Raw genomic sequence first — 22,569 nt, forward strand, 5'->3', positions numbered from 1 at the left:
TACAACTACACGGTGACATAGCAATTCCACTCCTTTCCCAGAGAAAGGAGTGCTTTTGTCCATCAAAAGACCAAAATCTGTCATCAAAAGACCAAAAGACCATCTACCAAAAATGTCCAGAACAGCTTTATTCAAATAGCCCAAAACTAGAGACAGCCTGACTGTCCATCAATAGTCAAAAGGATGAATAAATTGTGATGTGACACAGCAAAAACATAAAAAGGATCAAACTACTAACGCATGTAACATTATGGACAAATCTCACGACACATAATAAGGAGCAAAAGAAGCCAAACACGAAAGAGTACATTTTTCATGATCCCATTTAGATGAAGTCCAAGCACAGGCAAAAACTAATAAATGTTGATTGATGTCAGAATAGTGGTTACCTTTAGGGAGTGTGATTAGGGCAAGGTACAAGAGAGCCTGCTGGAGAGCTGGAAATGTTCTATAACTTGATCTGGTGGTCATTAGATGGTTTACACACACACACACATATCTTAAAATTTGTTGAGCTGCACACTTAAGTTTGCTATGCTTTGCTTTGTAAAAGTTATACATTAGGGAATTCCCTGGTGGTCCAATGGTTAGGACTCTGTGCTGCCACTGCAGGGGGCACAGGTTCGATCCCTGGTCGGGAAACTAAGATCCCACATGCCACACGGTGCAGCCAAAAAAAAAAAAGTTATAACTTACACGAAAATTTGAAATAGAAAATAAATAAATCAAATAAAAATATGTATTGGGGCCTACCATGTAGGTGCTGTAGACACTTCGGTAAACAAAACAAAGATCTCTGCCTTCGTGAGAAGCAAGCAGACGACAGACCAAATGAATGAGGATACCGTTTTCCAGGAGCAGAAACTGATGGTTAGAGGGATGAGATAATTTGCCCATGATCCCCCAGCTGGGATGTGGCAGAGAGGAGACTCAGCCCTGCTTTAACCACCAAACCCTCTCCGCACTTCTTTTTCAGCCACAGACTCACAAGTCTTCCCCTCCCCTTCTTTCCAAGCCCCTTCCTTCCCACCTGTGGCTCAAGTACAGTAATGAACACCCTCAGACCCAGCAGCTCTGGGCCCTGGGCCAAACCCACTCAATGAAAGCAAACAAAATAAATTGATGGTGAAAATGCGGGATCTGGATTTCAAGCATCAGCAGCCCTGGTAGACCATGAGTTGAGTGAATCATATATCAAGAATGCCAGAGAGATCCTTTTTGTTTTTCCCTGAAATCAGAGTACCATGTTCCTGTTCATTTATTTCACAGGACTTTTCACTATTTGTAATCATCTAATTTACTTGCTTCATATAGGCCTCCCCAGCCATACTGGAATCTTCCAGCTACTGCTGTCTCTCACCTGGACTGCTGTAACAGCCTCCTGCCTGGTCTCCCCATCCCTGTCCCTCCCCACTGCAATCAGAGCTCAACACAGCAACCAGAGGAGTCCTATTAAAGCAAGGAAACAACACCCCTGCATAAAGCCCCCCTGGCCTCCTATCGTGCTTAATACAAAATCCTACTGGATGTGATCCAGCAATTCCATTTCTGGGTAGACCCCCAAAAGAAGTAAAAGCAGGAACTTAAAAAGATATTTCCACACCCATCCCATGTTCATAGCAGCATTGTTCACAATAGCCAGGAAGTGAAAGCAGCCCAGGTGTCCATCAATAGATGAATAGATAAACAAAACGTCATCTATACATGTAATGGAATATTATTCAGCCTTAAAAGGGAAAGAAAATTTGACACATGCTACAAGGGTGAACTTTGAAGACATTATGCCAAGTGAAATAAGACAGTCATAAAAGGAGAAATATTGTATGCATCCACTTATATGAAGTTCCCAGAGTAGTCAAGTTCATAGAGACAGTAGAATGGTGGTTGCCAGGGGTGAGGTGGGAGATGGGGACTTAGTGTTTAATGGGTATAGAGTTTCCATCTGAGAAGAAGAAAAAGTTTTGGAGGCAGATGGTGGGGACAGTTGGACAACAGTATGAGTATAATTAATGCCACAGAACTATACACTTAAAAATGGTCAAGATGGTAAATTTTATGTTGTGTACATTTTATCACAATAAAAAAATATATGAAAAAAGAAAGCAAAATAGAGTGGTTAAAAAAAAAATCCTACTAGGCCTCTGTGATATGGTTCTTGCCCATCCCCAATGTCATCTTTTTTTTATTTTTTTGCGGTATGCGGGCCTCTCACTGTTGTGGCCTCTCGCATTGCGGAGCACAGGCTCCGGACCCGCAGGCTCAGCAGCCATGGCTCACGGGCCCAGCCGCCCCGCGGCATGTGGGATCTTCCCAGACTGGGGCACAAACCCGTGTCCCCTGCATCGGCAGGCGGACTCTCAACCACTGTGCCACCAGGGAAGCCCCCCAATGTCATCTTGAACCCCTTTGTTTTCAGTCGCTGTGCTGCTGCAGCCACACTGAGAGCTTTCTGTTTCTTGAACACCCCAAGCCCAACCCACCTCCAAATCTTTCCCCCTGCCGATCCCTCTGCCTGGAACCCTCAGCCTCTGAAGCTTCAAGTAGCCTGGGCTCCCTGCTCGCCCAGCCTAAGCTCGAATGCCATCTCCTTAGAGAGGCTTCCCTACTTCATTTACCTCGAGTAGCCACCATCCCCTCATCTCACCCCTGCTCTAACACGAGCTGAACTTTTTTTTAAATTGTCTTTTACCCTTCCTTTCCCCAATTATTCCTGCCAGACCCTCAAATTCTTTTTATTTATTTATTTATCTGGCTGCATCGGGTCTCAGCTGCAGAACATGGGATCTTTAGTTGTGGCATGTGGGATATTTAGCTGTGGCCTGCGGGATCTAGTTCCCTGACCAGGGGTCGAACCCCGACCCCTGCATTGAGAGTGCAGAGTCTCAGCCACTGGACCACTAGGGAAGTCCCTGAAATTTTTTAATTGGTTCTTCTTCCTCCTAGAATAAGAACATGACTTTATCTTCCTTCACAATTAAATCAGCAAATATTTATTGCCAAACTGTGTTCTGGGCAGGAGATGGCAAACTACTACCAGCCACCCGTTTGTATAAATAAAGTTTTATTGGAACACAGTCCCACATGTCCTTTTATGTATTTTATTTTTTAATGCTCTATGGAATTCTTTCTTTTTTTTTTTTTTTTTTGGCTGCGTTGGGTCTTTGTTCCTGTGTGCGGGCTTTCTCTAGTTGTGGCTCACGGGCTCTAGAGCTCAGGCTCAGTAGTTGTGGCGCATGGGCTTACTTGTTCCGAGGCATGTGGGATTTTCCTAGACCAGGGCTCGAACCCGTGTCCCCTGCATTGACAGGTGGATTCTTAACTGCTGCACCACCAGGGAAGTCCCCTTTTATGTATTTTTCATGGCTGTTTTCATGCTACAACCTCAGAACTGGGTAGTTGCAACAGAGACTGCGTGACCAAAAAGCCTAAAATGTTTACTGCCTTGCTCTTTACCTGAAAAATTGTACTGACCTCTGGTCTAGGAGTTTGGCCTACATCAGGGAGCAAAACATGCCAAAATCCCCTGCCCACACTTCTGGTGGAGCTGAGATTCTAGTGGGAGAGAGAAAGCGATTTACCTGTTTACAAGATAAATAGGACAGAGTTTAATATAGATGACTTAGGATAGTTAAATGCTGAGAAGAAAAATGTACAGTATGGGTCAGGAGGGTGGATATCTAGACTCAGTGATCAGGGAAGACAGGCCAAGGAGGTGGCATTTAAGTAAATGTACGAAGTAAGAGTGGATTTTGGGGGAGTACTAAATCAAAGGCCTGGGCTGAGGCAAGACAGCCAAGCTCGGGGAAGAGCAGAGAACCCAGGGGGGTTGGAATGGAGATGCAGCCAGTTCACATAGGGCCTCGTAGGCCCCAGCGACGACTTGGTTATCCTTGGAGTGAAGCAGGAGGTCACGGGAGGGAATTGAGCAGAGGAGCTGGTGTGACTTGAGTTTATCAGCATCCCTTGGGCTGCTGGGTGAAAAATAGACTGTGATGAAGAATGTCACCTGCCATATCAGTAAACAAAGGATGTTGTGGCCATCAAGCCATCAGCCCCTGCAGCCACCTCCAACGGTGCACCGTGAGAGGATTCAGGGTGGAGAAAAGCAGGATACTGGCCCTGGATAGTTAAGGTGCCTATCAAAGGAATGATTTCAATGAGCTCAGATTCTTGCATTTTCCCATGCATAGAGAAGAACTAAATTCATCGACTTGAGATGCCTGGCTTTCTTTGATTAACAGTAACCTTGTGATGATCCAACTACCTGGCTTTTGTTGCAAAAACTCCTGTATATCCTGGCTCCTCCCTTGCCTCTTCGGAGCAGGCCCTCAGAGCTATCTGGAGAGGCTGCCTCCCAGGTTTGAGTCCTCAGAAAGTCCATACAATAAAACATAATTTTTTAATAATTTAATAATCTCAGCTTTTAGGCTGTTCATTTTTTGTCAGTTGACAAGACCATGGGCTGGGCAGGGAGGGGCAGAAGCAGGGCTAGCAGCTGGGAAGCAGGGTTTGATATGCTCAAAGAGGTCGAGGAGTAAAAGGGCTAATATCAGCCTAGACTGCCAAGTGGACCCAGGGTCCTGCTTTTGCGAAACTACAGCGTTCAATAATTGTGGACCACTGTATTCAGAACACCATTATCTGAAGCTCTGTGTCTGGCTTGGAACTCAAGGCAGCTTCTCAGCATCTGAGTTCCAGGAGAGAGAAAGGCATGTCATTGGTACTCATAGAATTTCAAACTGCAAATTTTCTATAATTTTAGAGAACAAAGTTTCTCAGTGAGTAAGAAAGTAGTGGTCACTCAAAGAGGAGGGGTACTGTGGCACTTTAAATCTATGAGTGTCCTTGGAAGAAATACTATTTTCTGTTAACTTTGCAGCCAGCTTTATTATGTCTGTTACCCCAGCCTGGCTGAGTTTTGGATCTCTCAGTCCGATCCAATTTTTACTTTCCTACAATTAAGGATCAGGTACTACATTTAGTAGTTTCATCTCTTAAGTGTCTTTTAATCTAGAATACTCCCCACTCTCATATATATATAAAACATTGTCCTTTTGAGGACAGCAAGACAATTATACTGTAGAATACCCCACATTCTGGATTTCTCCTTTTTTGTTTCTTCATTGGCATGCTTTACTGCGTTCCTCTGTCCCCTGTATTTTCTGTAAACGTTAGCTCTAAAGGCTTGATTGGATTCAGGTTAGTATACATTCTTCCCAGAATAGGAGCTACTGGGTGAGGGGGGATTGACTGCAAGGGAATATGAGGGAACTTTCTGGAATGATGGAAATTTTCCATGTCTTGAATGCAGTGGAAATTAGGTGTATACATGTCAGAACCCATCATCAAAGTGGATACTTCAAATGGGTGCATTTTATTAAACTATATCTGTATAAAACATACCTTTATGAAATTATATCTCAATAGAGGAGAAAGAGAATCTGTTTAGATCTCAGCTTCTGTGTGTTCTCTCTCCTAGAACTAAGATGCCTGAGAAAGGGCCTGCGTCCAAGGTGTTCCTGCCTTCACAACTGTCCTTCCTCCACTTTGTAAAAGTAAGGCAAATGCTTCTCAGTCATCTTGAAACTTATTTAAGGCATGTTGTGCTGTGGTGTAAAAACCTGGATGCCGAACAAAAGCATAAACATAATAGTGTGTGGCTAGGAAAGGCAATGACCCTAAGGACTGGGTAACAAATCCTTTTGCAATTCGGATGATTTCCTATTTGCTTCCAACAAACATGAAGGAGGCACTGCAAGACTTGTTGGATAATAGATTATTACAAATAATTTCTGGTAATGAATCATAATGTGATGTGTGGCAAATAGGCATTCAAACATGGGTGACCTTGGGGACTTCCCTGGTGGTACAGTGGATAAGACTCCACGCTCCCAATGCAGGATGCCCGGGTTCGATCACTGGTCAGGGAACTAGATCCCACATGCCGCAACTAAGAGTTCACATGCCACAACTAAGGAGCCCACCTGCCGCAACTGAGACCCGGTGCAACCAAATAAATAAATAAATATTTTTTTAAAAACATGGGTGACCTTGAATTACTTGGCTGTGACAAAATTTCCATTCCAGTCTCCTGTTTATGTGAAAAACATTTCTCAGTATTTACTTTATAAAAGCAAAAAAAAAAAAAAAGAATAGAGCTTCTTCTAAACTCTATCCCATTCCAGCAATAAATAATATTTATCCACAGACAGATGGACAACCCCCAAAAAACACCAAAAAATAACTAGCCCATCCATCTTATTAAAAGACTCATTTAGATAAAACATACTTTTCAATGTATAACAATTACTGATCATAATGTGGTATATTTATGTTGTTTTGATCAATTATATTCAAATAATAATTGTAATGATAGTTTAGAGAAAAATTTTAACACTTAGAGCCTTTTTTTTAATTTTAATTTTATTTATTTTTTTTATGCAGCATGTTCTTATTAATTATCCATTTAAAACTTAGAGCCTTATGAACACACGATACTCTTCAAAATTAGAGTCTTAGGGAAACCGGACGTTAATATATATATACACATATATATTAACATAACTTACAAGCATTTCGTTGCAGAGAAGTATGATCTGGTGGTTAATTTTAAAACTTTTCACATATTATATCAGTATTAGAATAGAAGTCTGTGGGAGAAATAGAATGGAAATACAAGTTCAAGGAGAAAAAAAACGGTAAAATTAAACTTCCAGTTGTTAAAAGCCTGTTCTTTTTTTTTTCCCTACAAGATTTTCCATTTATTTCCATGATGGTGTGTGATTATGTTCATGGATTTTTAAAAATAAATGATGATAGGTATATTTAAAAGTATGAAGTAAAATTACATTCTAAAATATCAATATTTATAATAACTAGGAAATTAAGACTGCAACTATTTAAACTTACGATAAACAAATTTTAGGGACTTCCCTGGTTGGACAGTGGTTAAAAATCCACCTGCCAATGCAGGGGACACGGGTTCAAGCCCTGGTCCGGGAATATCGCACATGCCGCAGAGCAACTAAGCCTGCGCGCCACAACTACTGAGGCTCGTGTGCGTAGAGCCCGTGCTCCACCACAAGAGAAGCCACCGCAATGAGAAGCCCATGCACCGCAATGAAGAGTAGCCCCCACTCGCCACAACTAGAGAAAGCCCGTGCACAGCAATGAAGACCCCACACAGCCATAAATAAATAAATTTATTAAAAAAAAATTTTAGATGTCAAGTTAAAAATATGCAAGGCGTACAGAGTTCTTAGAAATTATTTAAGAAGAAACACAAGTAAAATACTTGAAGATCACTAAACAAGACCTTTTGTCCATCTCCTGAGCAGAAATCATGTGCAGGCAAAATGCTCAAGATCAAGACTGACAGGTCCCTGCTCTCATGAGATATCATAGTAATAAACAAATATAAACAAAGGAAGAAAAACAGCCAGTTTCAGGAGTTGATACTTTGAAGAGTACAATAAATATAATAGACTGTTCCTTGGATAAGGATGAGGGTGGGGGTGGGGGGAGAGGGGAAGTTGGGTTGGTCAGGGTCTCACAAAGGAAGTGACATTTGAACTGAGACCTGAAGTGAGGATGTCAGCAACCAGAAAACCCAGGAAAGAGAGATTCAGGCTGAGGAAACAGCAAGTGCAAAGGTCCTGTGGCAGAAACAAGCTTGGTGTGTTCCAGGAACAGAAAGAAGATGCTGTGGCTGGAGCATGGTGAGCCAGGGGGAGTGCAGGATATGTAGGCTGGGGTGTTGTAGGCCATGCTGTGGAGTCTGAATTTTATCCTGAAGACAATAGGAACCCTTTAGAACAGAGTTTCTCAACTTCTGAGTTTCTCAATGTCCTATTGACATTTGGTCCAGATAATTCTTTGTTGTGGGGGCTGTCCTGAGCATCGTAGGATGTTTGACTGCACCCCTGTCCACTACGCATTAGATGCCAGTAGCCCCCTCATCCCAAAACCCATTGTGACAACCAAAAATGTCTCCAGACGTTGCCAAATATCCTTTGTGGGAGGATACGTCCCTATAATGGGAGGCTACACACCCACCAGAAACGGTTATGCTGGTCTATAGCTGATGAACAGGAAAACACTCATGACCCCAGTAAGTCATGACAAATTAAACACATTTTCTCCCTGCTCCCTCCCATAACCTCCCTGAAATGACCACTGAGGAATAAGGAAGGTTAAACTAATGAGGAAAAGGAGAATAGGAGAGGAAACAACATTAGATGAAGAATGTTGACAAAATTTCAGAAGATAGAAAACAGGTGGGAAGTGAATTAGCCAAACACAGAGACGGAGGCCAAGAACTAAGCTAATCCCCAGTGGACAAACCAGAGGAATCTGAGAAACTGAAAATGCCCATCATATATGGAGGCTGGGGTGAGTTGGGACCAAAAGCTGAAGAACTGTGTGGAAGTCAGTATAAGGAGAGGGTGGATTCTTCCACCCTATAGAGGAGGTGACTCTATCTTTCCCAGCCACAGCATAAGACAGGAAGTTTTAGAGAGTCTAGATTTGGGAAGGGGCAGAGTAGAGGATGGAGTGAGTCATGAAACTGAAAACAGGAGGATGAAGTGAGAGGGTGTCTAGAAATGGTGAGATTTCCAAGCTCCCAACCCCACTTGGCTCCCACAATGATGACAGTCAGGCTTAGACCTCTGAAATAATCAACACAGGCTCAGTTATGCTGCAGTAACAAAAATCCCTAAATCTCAGTAGTTTAAAACAATGTTAGTGTATTGTTTGCTCAAGTTTTATGTTCTTGTGGGTTGTCTTCACTCAGTTTCTTGGAGCAGCCATGATCTGAAGGTGGATAATCACCACACCAAAGGGAAAAGAGAGGTTCAGAGTCCTGCTTAGAGTGATACGTCAATTTTTTTTTGGATGAAATTTATATAACATAAAAGTCACCATTTCAAAATGAACAATTCACTGGTATTTAGTACATTCTCAATGTTGTGTAACCACCAACTCTATTTAGCTTCAAGTCGTTATCATCATCCCAAAAGGAAACCCATACACATAAGCAATTGCTTCCCAGGCCCCTCTCCCCCCCGTCTCTGCAAGCATCCATCTGAATTCTGTCCCTAGTGATTGACTATTCTGGATTATTCTGTATGCAGGTAATCCTCATTATATGTGGATTCCATATTTCTGTCTTACTACATTAACTTTAACTTATTTGTAATTTCAAAATCAAGAGACTTCCCTGGTGGTCCAGTGGGTAAGACTCCGTGCTCCCAATGCAGGGGGCCCAGGTTCCATCCCTGGTTGAAGAACTAGATCCTGCATGCCGCAAATGAGTCTGCATGCCTCAACTAAGAAGTCCGCATGCTGCAACTAAGAAGTCCGCATGCTGCAACAAAGATTCCATGAGCCACAACTAAGACCCGGCACAGCCAAAATAAATAAATACGTAAAAATAAATCCTAAAAAAAAATTGATAGTTGTGGACTTTCCTAGTCATTGGTGGAGCAGCAACAAATTTGACTTGCTCTACATGCATGTTCCCAGCTGAGGATGAAGGAGGCAACACCCTTCTTATTTCAGCTCTCATACTCTAAACAAGTGTTCATGGTATATTTTGTGCCACATTTTGCATTTTCGTGCCTTTTGTTTGTGATTTCGCTGTTTAAAATAGTCCCAGGTATAGTGCTGAAGTGCTGGCTAGTGTTCCAAGAAACTACATGTGTTAGGTAAGCTTTGTTCATGCATGAGTTTTAGTGCTGTTGGCCGTGAGTTCAATGTTAATGAACCAACAATATGTATTAAATAAGAATTAAAAAATTTTTTTTTAATTTTTGGCTGCGCCGCACGGCTTGCAGGATCTTAGTTCCCCGACCAGGGATTGAACCTGAGCTCTCGGCCATGAAAGCACGGAGTCCTAACTTGGACTGCCAGGGAATTCCCTAAATAAGATTTCTTTCAACAGAAGCACATATAAATCAAGATTATGTGTTGATTGGTTCATGAAAATGTTGTGAACAGAGGTTCACAGGAACTGTATTTCCCTAGAAGAAGCGATTCCGTATTCAATAACTAAGTGTTCCCAGAGACGCTGTAAAACATATCTACCGTGAATAATGAAAATCGTCAAATGGAATTTGTAAACGGAATCATACATTATGTGACCTTTTGTCTGGCTTCTTTCACTTAGCATAATATTTTTGAGGTTCATCCACATTGTAGCAAGTACCTGCATTTCATTCCTTTCAATGGCTGAGTAATAGTTCATTGTATGGATATACCACACATTGTTTAGCCATTCATCAGATGAACATTTGGACTGCTTCCATCTTTTGCCTACTGTGAACAGTGATGCTGTCAATATATGTGTACACACATTTTACCAGCCAAAGACTCCAGTCATCTGAGAAAAGCTTTTGTTATGAAAGACAACTCCAAAACAAGCAGGAAAATGGGATTTGGAGAAACAGTGACAATGAGAGGAATGAAGTAAACTTCTAAAAATCTGCCATAAACATCTTAGAGAGATAATAGATGATATAGCATTCCTGGAACCGCACAGGCTATCTTTTTTTTTAATTAAAATGTATTTATTTATTTTTCTTTCTAGTGTTAAGATGTAATTGATATACAGCACTGTATAAATTTAAGTTGTAAAGAACAAGATATCTTTTTTTTTTTTTTTTTTTTTTTTGTGGTACGCGGGCCTCTCACTGTTGTGGCCTCTCCTGTTGCGGAGCACAGGCTCCGGATGCACAGGCTCAGCGGCCATGGCTCACGGGCCTAGCCACTCCGCGGCATGTGGGATCTTCCCAGACCGGGACACGAACCCACGTCCTCTGCATCGGCAGGCGGACTCTCAACCACTGCACCACCAGGGAAGCCCCAAGAACAAGATATCTTTTAAAAGGAATATTCAGGGAACAACAACAGCAACAAGCCCTTGGAAATCAAGAAACTAAGAAGTAAAAAATATTCAATGAAACAAGAGGAAGAAAAAAATTGAAGAAGTCTTCCAGAGAGAAGAGGAAATAAAGAACATTAGAAGACCACAACGGAAGGTCCAATAACCAAATAATAAGAATTTGAGAAAAATAAAACTGGGAAAATAAAGGAGAGAAAATTATCAAGAAATAATAATTAAAAAAAAAACTTTTCTGAACTGACAGAAGTGATAATTTTTTAGAGTGGTATACTGGAGTATTTAAGGTGAAATGTCATGATCTCTGTAACTTACTTTAAAATATTTCAGCAAATCACAATGTGATACCACATTATACACACCAGAATGACTGTAATAAAAAGGACAACGTCAGAAACAGATATGGGTTGTAGTTTGCCTTCCTTCTTTCCAATTCATGTCTAGCTTCTGCCCACCCCGCAACTGCTGGCCTTGCTGATCTCCAGCAACTTTAGGCCCATTGAATTCCCCACCAGCGTCCACAGTTTTATAAGACTTAATCTCAATAATAAATCCCTTATTCTGAGTTGTAAGGACTCATACTGGTTCTGCTTCCCTGTTCAAACCCTAACTGATGTAAGTATGGCACTAATGATCTGAGGAAAGGTGGCTGCTTATGCATAGATGCTACGGCAAGTACAGTCTCTGAAAGGCCTCACCAGCTATTAGTAACAGGACGTATTTGGAGGGAGGGGTTTGGAGGTCCAGTGGTAGGGAGAATTTTCACTTATTTGGTTTTTTGCAATTTTTTGTTTACCTTGTGATTGTATACATTTTAAAAACACATGCTAATGGTAAAATATAACATGTATCCAGAAAAAGTGCTGTAGGTAGAGTATGCAGTGGTATCTCATTGTGGTTTCAATTTGCATTTCCCTGATTACAAATGAAGCTGAGTACTTTTTTTTTCATTAGCCATATCGATTTCTTCCTTTTTGCAAGGGCTTCTTAAAGTCTTTTGCCATTTTTCTATCAACTGTCTTTTTCTTAATGATTTCAGGGAGCTCTATTTAGTCTAGGTATAAATGCTTTGCCATTTACATATATTTCAAATATCTTCTACTAGTCCATGGATTTTTTTGACCCTCTTTTGAAGAGGTTTCTTTTGAAGAAATGTGTATTTCCTCTTGGTACAGCCTGAGTGTTTGTGTCCCCCCACCCCCCTCAAATCCATGTTGAAATTCAAATCCCCAATGTGATAGTATTAGGAGGTGGGGTCTTTGAGAGATGATGAGGTCATGAGGATGGAGCTCTCATGAATGAGATTAATGCCTTTATAAAAGAGACCCCAAAACAAAAACAAAACAAACAAAAAGATTAGCTTTGGGACTTCCCTGGCAGTCCAGTGGCTAAGACTCTGTGCTTCCACTGCAGACGGTGCGGGTTCGATCCCTGGTCGGGGAACTAAGATCCCACATGCCGCGTGGCACGGCCAAAACAAAAAACAAAACAAAACAAAAGATTAAAAGAGAACCCAGAGAGCTCCTTTGCCCCTGCCACCATGTAAGGACGTGGCGAGAAGGCACCAGCTATCAACCAGGAAGAGGACCCTCACCAGAAGGTGACCGTGCTGGCACCTTGATCTTGAACTTCCCAGCCTCCTGCACTGTGAGAAATCAATTTCTGTTGTTTAGCAGACCAGGGATCGAACCCAGTCTGTGGTATTTTGTTATAGAAGTCTGAGCAGATAAGACACCTCTTTTCTCAACATAAATGCCATAGACTCTGGATCTTTTTTACCAACTCTCTCACGAGACTCTTGCGGGCAAGGTGAGAAGGCACAGGCTGTGTTACTTGTGTTCAGAAGCTGGGTCTGCAAAGCCCACAGGCACCGATAAAGAGGTCTGTGGGGAAACGTTCGCAGTGTCACACTCTGTTCTCTGCACAGTCCTTTTTAAATTTGTGATCATCATTTATTAAGTTACAAAGATCCAGGCCCTGTGGTAAGAACTTTATATACTTGGCCTATTTTCTCTTTTTCACTCCCCCAGTTACCAGAGCCCATGTATCCATCAGTTACACAAGGCACAGTCTAAGGCCACGGTACGTTGAAGTCCCCAGGAAAATGTTTTAATTCTTTTGGAATCAGAAGAAAAATAAATAAATATAACCCTGCCTTTATTATATTTGTCTTTATACCAACACCATCATAAAATATAGTTTTAGATTTGTGTGTGTGTGTGTGTGTGTGCGTGTGTATGTGTGTGTGTGTAATAATGTGTCCCAGCCAGGAACCTTATAAGGTGGGCACTGTTGTTATATAATTTATTCAAGGGAAGAAACTAAAGTCTGAAAAGTGACTTAGCCAAGGTCAGACAGCTGGAAAGTGTGGGAACAGGGACTTGAACTTAAGCCTGGGGAACCCTAAAGCTTTTACGCTTGGCCACTAACCTAAAGGGTCTCCAGGTCAACACTGTCATATCCAGGGGGTGTATCTGGCTGGAGCTGGGGAGGTTTACCCTGGAAGAAGTCTTAGAGGAGATTTGATACAGTCTTCAAATATTTTAAGAGCTGTCACATGGAAAAAGGATTAGCCCAGTTTTTTGTGGCTCCTGAGAATGGAGCCGGGATAGGTGGGGTGGGGTTATAGGAAAGCAGATTTTGACCCAGTCACCTGTCAGTAGCAATTTATCCTGAAAACCATAGGAGGGAAGTTTGACCTCTGTCCCTGACAAGGAAAGAATTAAGAACAAAGCTGTGTTGGAGAGGATTACTGCCTTGGGAAGGGAGTTGGAGGAGAACGAGATGAATTTTTACGTCCCTTTAACATTAAGATTCTACACTTGCAGATATTAGGGGTTCAGCAAGTGTAGATGAGTCGGGATCCTCCCCACTCCCACCCCAATTTCACCAATCCTTAGCGAGCCTTCTCATGCACTCTTAGTGGGAGTCTAAATGGAAACAGTCTTTTTGGAAGAGCTATTGGCAGTATCTATTGAGACTTTCCATAACTTTTGACTTAGCACTTCTATATGGAAGAATCTCTACTATGATATAAATGCACAAATGTGCAAAGATATTTGCCCAAGGATGTTTACTGCAGTGTGTTTATAATAGCAGAAGGTTTACAACAGCCAAGTGTTCATCAGAAGGGGACGGGTTAAATGAATGATGAAACTAATACAACATTGTAAATTATTGTCAATTAATTATGGACAATTATTTGACATTGTAATTATTGTCAACTATACTTCAATATAAAACTAAACAATATTTTTGAAAAGGAAAATAAATGAACGATGATAAACGATTCATAGATCATACATGGTATTAATGATCCAGGCTCTGTTGTAGGCCCTAGGGATGCCCAAATGAGCCTAAGTGGCAAAGACCCCCCCAGCCCCACCCTGTGGTTGTCCGCCTTGTGGAGTGTGGGAGGAAAATCAGACAATAAACCTGTTTAATAAGTAAATCAAACTGCACATTAGAAGGTGGTGAGGGTCGTACTGAGAACGCAGGGATGCGGAGTGGAGGTGGGGGCGGGTTGCAGTTTTCAGTAGGGTGTCCCGGGTAGACCTCACTGAGAAGGGAACGTTAGAGAAAGGCTCGAAGCTGGATGGGACACCCGCCACTCTGGAGAGTCACTGGGAGAACACCTTTGAAGGGCCTGGCATTCAGCAGGCTCTGAAGGACAGTAGCTGTTGTTTATTTCAGTCCCCAGGAATTAGAAAGAGCCCCCAAAATGCTTATCTAAGGAAGATGCCTAAAAGTTTGCAAATGAAGAGTGGGAGGGCTTGGACTCTGGTGACTGTTTTTTACCGGCCTCCCCAGAAAGCAGTTGAAACATCTCATGCAAGGGAAGGTTCTTGCCTGTGTGTCTTGTTTGCCCACCTGCCTTTGTAGCAATCCATCTGCCCATTGTATTTCTTTCTATCAGCTTCACTGGGTGGAGGAGGCTCCCCAGCTCCCTTGTCCTTGATAAAGCCCCGGAGGGCCCCCGTTAGGCAATGAGGAAGCTCTTGGTGTGGTAAGGTCTCTCCCTAGACAGGAGGTTACTCAGCAGCAGCCCCTTAAACGGTGGGAGTCAGTCCCTATCAGTGCATTTATTCTGAGTCCTGGCAACAGACAAATGGGAGGTACTAAAGGGATCTATGGGGTTTTTTCCCTGACTCCAAGCAGGCTTTTATCTAGCACCTTCTAAAAATGGCTCTGGTCTCTTTAGGGTAACAGGTTATGGGGTCTGCTCTGGCTTAGATGTTACCTGAAGTAGGGAAAGGTGCTCCTTCAAGGGGAGAAGAGACAAGAGATTTCTATACAAAGCTGGAAATAAGTATCCCATGAGATGAATAAAGCCCTAATGGGGGGATAAGGAAAGGCTTCCCTGGCACCAAGGACACTACTGGTGGGACAGGAGGAGACACAATTGGGGTTTTGACACAGGGAAATGGGGATGGTGTCCCAGGCAGAGAGCACAGCAAAGAAAAACACACAGAAGCAGCTAACAATGAAGCATATTCAAGCTGTTCTAAGTAGAACCTTTTGTCAGGAGCATAGTGATAAAGAAAATAATAAATAATAGTAATAACCAACATTCATTGTATACTCACTATGTGCCTGGCAGCATTTGAAACACTACATCCTCTCTCTAACCCCCACAACGCTCCTAGAAGACAATATATTAACAGCCCAACTCTATAGGTGAGGAAACAGAGACAAAGATCGGTTGATAATTTGCCCATTTGTGGCTGAGGGGTTTATAACACAGCACCACCACCAATAATAATAACCACAATTATTAGCTGCCATGGATTGATCGCCAAGCCCTTTCCTGAGTGTTGGCCATACCTCCTCCTCTGATCCGACCCTCACTGTCCAGTGAGGTGCCCAGCTCAAAACCATGGAGCTGGTTAAGGGTAGAGCCAAGATGAAAATCCAGAACTGACTTCCAAGTCCTGGTTCTTAACCACTCCATTGAATGACAATTTCCTTAACTCACAAGCAACAGAAGAAGATGTGTTTTGTGTAAATTCATCTAGCAACTGGAATTTGGAGGAGAAGGAGGCAAAAAGCCTTCCTATCATAGAGGAGTAGTTAACCTGTTTGCCCAACAGAATCATTGGGAGAAGTGTATTATACCCTTCAGATTCTGGCTATAAATGCCAGCTCTGTTTCTTACCAGCTGTGCATCCTGGGCAACCTCTCTGTAACCCAGTTTTCTCATGTACAAACTAGAGATGATAATACTTATTATTTAGAGTTACTATGAAGATTAAATGAGTACATTCATGTGAAATGTTTACATCTGTATACAATAAGCATTTACTGTTCGGTAATAATGATGGCAGTAATGGGCAGCCAGGTTTGGGAACCACTGAGTTTAGAGCCTAAAGAAATAATGTAAACTAGCACTTCCCAAATTGTATAGCTGTCCTCTGATGTGGGAGATAAGAATTTTCTTATCATATGGATTTATGGACATATGGACTATTTATGAAACATATGGACTATTTATGAAACAATGAGATGTTTTTATTCTTAGGAAATACAAAGTGAAGTATTTACGTATGTATGCAACTTATTCTCAAATGTTTCAGCAATAATTATATATAGATACAGATAGATATAATTATATATGTTATTACTGCTGAACCATATACTATCTATATATATAGATAGTATATATATTGAGGATATATGTGTATATATATATGTACATATATATAAATAATCCTCTCTCTCATAGATAGATAGAGATATAGGTTTAGAGATAGGTATAGATATAGATATGAGAGAGAAAGAGGGAAAGAAAGAGAGAAAGGGAGGAGAGAATGTAAGAAAATGTTAACAATTAATATATCCAGGTAACAAATATTGGGAAGTTCATTGTGCTATTCTTGAGATTTTTTCCATAAATTGAATTATTTTGCAAAATAAAAAGAAAAGAATATCTATTCTTTAAAAATCACATTGGCTCATTCAAGGCTCTGAGAAGTTCTGTGATAAATAAATTTGTGTCCCCCCAATGCTCCCTGAATGTGTTTAACCTGAAAAGCTGTTTCTTCCTTGTTACTTGTAATTCCAGACAACACTTTGGGCATAGTCTTGGATGATACATGTGGGAATGAAAGAGAGAAAGGCTATAAAAGACGCGACAGAAGTACAAACCACAGGACTAGGCACATTGAGTCATGAATTTGGGTTTTGGTTTCTGGGGGGGGCGGTGATCGAGCTGTAGATAATTCAGCTCCTCTGCTGGTTGAGTAGGGGCAGGTGGAGAAGACATTAAGTTTTACTTTAGATGCCCTTAGGACATGCAAGTAGAGGCTCTGAGCAGACAGCTGTAAACATGGTGTGGAAATGGAGAGAGAAGTCAGCTTTCATTCTGAGAATTTGATAGAGTAAACAGTAGAAGTCAAGTGAATGGCTGAGACCACTGAAAGATAGAGGGATAGTGGATATTCGTCATTTTTTCCTACTCAGCATCCATTCCCCCTGCTTCAACGGCATCTTAGTTTTCTTTTGCTGAGCTACCTACTCCTCACTGAGAACATTCTTGATGAGACTGTCAGTCAAAATGCCTTCCCTCTCTGGCCAAGGAATGGGCATGTGAACCAACCTGGCCAATTAGATTCTTTCTTCTGGAAATTTGAATACTGACCAAAGTGACATCACAACCAAAAATGTTTGGAACCAATTCATTCCAACATCATTGCCCTGGAAAGACTGTACATACACGTTACTTATGTATCATCTTGCCAAAAATGTTTAACCTGGATCCAATTATGAGGGAACAATGAGACAAATATCAAATAGGACATTCTATTAGACATCTGACGTTGGCTCTCCTAAAAAGCCAATATCATTAAAAAAAAAGAAAAAGGTGGAGGAATCATTCTGGACTGAAAGATATTAAAAAGATATAACAATTATGGGCTTCCCTGGTGGTGCAGTGGTTGAGAGTCCGCCTGCCGACGCAGGGGACACGGGTTCGTGCTCCGGTCTGGGAAGATCCCACATGCCGCGGAGCGGCTGGGCCCGTGAGCCATGGCCGCTGAGCCTGCGCGTGTGGAGCAGCGAGAGGCCCGCGTACCGCAAAAAAAAAAAAAAAAAAAAGATATAACAACTAAATATAGCACATAGTCTTGATTGAATCCTGAACTGAGAAACAAAACAAAAGCCAACTATGTACATTTTTTAAAAATACAGAATATCTAAACAAAGACTTTAACTCAACTATTTTATTTATTTATTTTATTTTTGGCTGTGTTGGGTCTTTGTTGCTCCGCGCGGGCTTTCTTTAGTTGCAGCGAGCAGGGGCTACTCTTCGCTGCGGTGCACGGGCTTCTCATTGTGGTAGCTTCTCTTGTTGTGGAGCACCGGCTCTAGGTGCGTGGGCTTCAGTAGTTGTGGCACGTATGCTCAGTAGTTGTGGCACGTATGCTCAGTAGTTGTGGCTTGCAGGCTCTAGAGTGCAGGCTCAGTAATTGTGGCACACGGGCTTAGTTGCTCTGCAGCATGTGGGATCTTCCCGGACCAGGGCTCGAACCTATGTGCCCTGCATTGGCAGGCGGATTCCTAACCACTGTGCCACCAGGGAAGTCCCAAGTCAACTATTTTAAATATACTCAAAGGGACTTCAAAAACTGGGAGAGATCATTGCTGGTAGACCTGACACGCAATAAATGCTGCAAGGAGTTCTTCAGGCTGAAATAAAAGGACACTAGACAGTAATTCAAATCTACATGGAAAAATAAATAACACTGGTAAAGGTAACTACATAGATAAATATAAAAGTCAGTATTAATGTATTTTGGGCTTGTTACTCTTCATTTTTGCTATGTGATTTAAAAGACAATAACATAAAACAATAATTACAAATCTATATTCATGGGCACACGGTGAAAAAGATGTAATTTGTGCCAATAACAACATAGAGGGAAGAATGGAGCTATGTAGCAGTAAAAATTTTGTATAATATTAAAGCTAAGTTGGTATTAATTCTAACTAGATTGTTATAAATTAAGCATTAATTATAATTCCCAGGGAACCACTAAGAAAATAACTGAAAAGTATGCAGTAAAAGAGAAGTAATACCAATCCCCTTAAACCTTTAAAAAAATAGGAGAGGGTAATACTTCCTAATTCCTTCTATGAAGCCAGCGTTACCCTGATACCACAGCCAGACAAAGACATCACAAGAAAACTACAGCTCAATGTCTCTTATGGATATAGAGGCAAAAATCCTCATCAAAATACTAGCGACTCCAACAGCATATACATGGATTCTACATAATGATCAAATGAGATTTATCCCAGGAATGCAAAGGTGATTCCACATTTTAAAAAATCAATCAATGTCATACACCAAATTAATAAAACAAAAGGGGGAATGGAAACCACATGAACATCTTAATTGATGGAGAAAAAAGCATTTGATAAACTCTAACACCCTTTTATGCTAAAAGTACTCCAACAACTGGGACTTTTTCAACATGATAAGGGGCATATAAAAGAAACCCACATCACAAACAATGATGAAAGACTTAAAGCTTTCCCCCTAAGGTCAGGAACAAGACAAGGATGTCACTTTTGCTACCTTTATTCAACATTGTATCAATATTTGAATGTTTTTAAATATAGGTTTCATTATTATTCAGGCATGGTGAGGCCAACAGATTAGGAGATGACGGCCTTTGAAAGACAGTTTATTATACCTTCAGATCCCAAGGAAAGGGAGCATGCCACATTGTGGCAGGGGTCACAAAGGGAAACACAAGAACTGGTCAGCCGGTAGAGGCATAAGGAGGAGATGTGGACAAGAGCCTTCATTGGAGTTTCAAAGGGAAGGAATGGGAAAGGTAGAGTAGGCAGTTTAGGATTGGCTAGTTTGAATAATTTCAGTGGGCTCTGGGGTATAGGGGCTGTCACTAGTTGTCTCATTCCTGGCCCTAATAATTACAAAGCATTGCTGAAAGAAATTAAAGAAGACCTAAATAAATAGAAAGACATTGTGTTTCTATGGATTGGAAGACTTAATATTGTTAAGATGGCAATATTGCACAAAAACAATCTATAGATTTAATGCCATCCCCGTAAAAATCCCAATGTCCTTTTCTGTAGGCATGGAAAAGCCATACCTAAAACTTATATGGTATTGCAAGGGCAAGGGACCATGAAAAGCCAGAATGATCTGGGAAAAGAACAAAGTTGGAAGATGCATGCTTCGTGATTTTAAAACTTACTGGAAATTCCCTGGTGGTCCAGTGGTTAGGACTCAGCACTTTCACTGCCAGGGCTCGGGTTCAATCCCTGGTCGGGGAACTAAGATCTTGCAAGCTGCGTGACATGGCCAAATTTAAAAAAAAAAAAAAATTTTTTTTTAATTACTAAAAACTACGATAACCACAGATTGTGGTACTGGCATAAGGATAGACATATAGATCAATGAAATTGATTGAATCAATGAAATTGAAATTAAATATGAGTTGAGAGTCTGGAAATAAACTCATACATCTATGGTCAGTTGATTAGGGAAACATTTCTTCAACAGCTGGTCCTGGAACAAGTGGATATTCACATGCAAAAGAAGGAAGTTGGACCTTGAAGTTACATCATACACAAAAATTAACTCAAAGTGGACCAACAGTTGGTGGGAATGTAAAGTTAGTGCAGCCACTATGGAAAACTAAAAGTAGAGTTGCCATATGATCCAGCAATTCCCACTCCTGGGCATATATCTGGAGAAAACCATAATTTGAAAAGAAAATGCACCCTAGTGTTCACTATTTGCAATAGCCAAGATATGGAAACAACCTAAATGTCCACTGACAGATGAATGGATAAAGAAAATGTAGTACATATGTACAATGGACTACTACTCAGTCATAAAAAGAATGAAATGATGCCGTTTGCAGCAACATGAATGGACCTAGAGATTATCATGCTAAGGGAAGTAAGTCAGAAAAGAAAGACAAATACCATATGGTATCATTTATATGTGGAATCTAAAATATGATACAAATGCACTTATTTATAAAACAGAAAGAGGGAATTCCCTGGTGGTACAGTGGTTGAGACTCAGCATTTCCAGTGCTATGGCCAGGGTTTGATCCCTGGTCAGGGAACTAAGATCCCACAAGCCGTGTGGCACAGCCAAAAAAAAAAGAAAAAACAGAATCAGACACATAGACATAGAAAACAAATTTATGTTTACCAAAAGGGAAAGGGAGTGGGGGAGGGATAAATCAGGAGTTTGGGATTAGCAGATACAAACTACTGTATATAAAATAGATAAACAAGGTCCTACTGTAAAGCACAGGGAACTACATATTCTGTAATAAACCATAATGGAAACTAATATGAAAAAGAATATATATGTACATATATGTGTGTGTGTGTGTATGTGAAAAAAGTGGATCAACAAACCAAATATAAGAGTGAAAACTATAAAATACTTACAAGAAAACCTAGAGGCAAATCTTAATGATCTTGGATTTGACAATGGTTTCTTAAATATGACACCAAAGGCAGAAGCAGCAACAACAACAAAAATAGGTGAATTAGACTTCATGAAAAGTAAAAACATTTGTACATCAAAGGATACTATCAAAAGAGTGAGAAGACAACCCACAGAATGGGAGAAAATATTTGCAAATCCCATATTTGACAAGGCTCTAGTATCTAGAATATGTTAAAAAAAACTTTTACAACTCAACAACAAAAAAGCAAAGAACTCAATTCAAAAATGAGCCAAGGTAGAGACACAGATGTAGAGAACAAACGTACGGACACCAAGCAGGGAAAGCGGCCGGTGGTGGGGTGGTGGTGGTGTGATGAATTGGGAGATTGGGATTGACATATACACACTAATATGCATAAAATGGATAACTAATAAGAACCTGCTGTATAAAAAAATAAATAAAATAAAATTCAAAAAACAAAAATGAGCCAAGTGTTTAAATAGACATTTCTCCAAAGAAGATATTCAAATGGCTAACGAGCACATGAAAAGAGGCTTACCATCATTAATCACCAGGAAAATGCAAATAAAAATTGTAATGAAATGTCTCCTCATAGACACTGGGATGACTATAATAAAAAACGAATGGAAAATAACATCCTCTTTGACAAGGATGTGAAATTGGAACACATATACATTGTTGATGGAAATGTATAATGCAGTCTCTATGGAAAACAGTTTGACAGGGAACCCCCTGGAAGTTCAGTGATTAGGACTCTGCGTTCTCACTACCCAGGGCCTGGGTTCAATCCCTGGTCAGGGAACTAGAATTCCACAAGCAGCGCAGCACAGTCAGTCAATCAATCAGTCAATCAATAAAACTGTTTAACAGTTCCTCAAAAAGGGAACCAGAGAATTACCATATGGCCCAACAATCCCATGACTCCATATTTGCCTGAGAATTGAAAACAGGTGTTTTAACATTAACTTGTACACAAATGTTCACAGTAGCATTATTCATAATAGTCCAAAAGTGGAAATGACCCAAATGTTTACCAACTGATGACTGGGTAAATCATATTTTGTCTATCCATATAACAGAATATTATTCAGCCATAAAAAGGAATTAAATACTGATACATGCTACAACTTGGATGAACCTTGAAACCAAGCTTTTTGAAAGAACCCAGGTATAAAAGGCCACATATTGTATGAATCCATTTACATACAC

At 40.8% G+C, this 22,569-nt stretch overlaps 1 non-coding gene and 1 pseudogene across 1 annotated transcript; both read left to right on the top strand.

Annotated features, from left to right (window-relative positions):
• Nucleotides 1-22,569, top strand: part of LOC115867589 (transforming protein RhoA pseudogene) — a 29,953-nt pseudogene that overhangs the window by 2,430 nt on the left and 4,954 nt on the right.
• Nucleotides 570-642, top strand: TRNAG-GCC (transfer RNA glycine (anticodon GCC)). Its single transcript has one exon. It is a non-coding gene; the product is annotated as a tRNA-Gly (tRNA).

This window comes from Globicephala melas, chromosome 15 (assembly GCF_963455315.2).
Source record: "Globicephala melas chromosome 15, mGloMel1.2, whole genome shotgun sequence".
NCBI lineage: Eukaryota > Metazoa > Chordata > Mammalia > Artiodactyla > Delphinidae > Globicephala > Globicephala melas.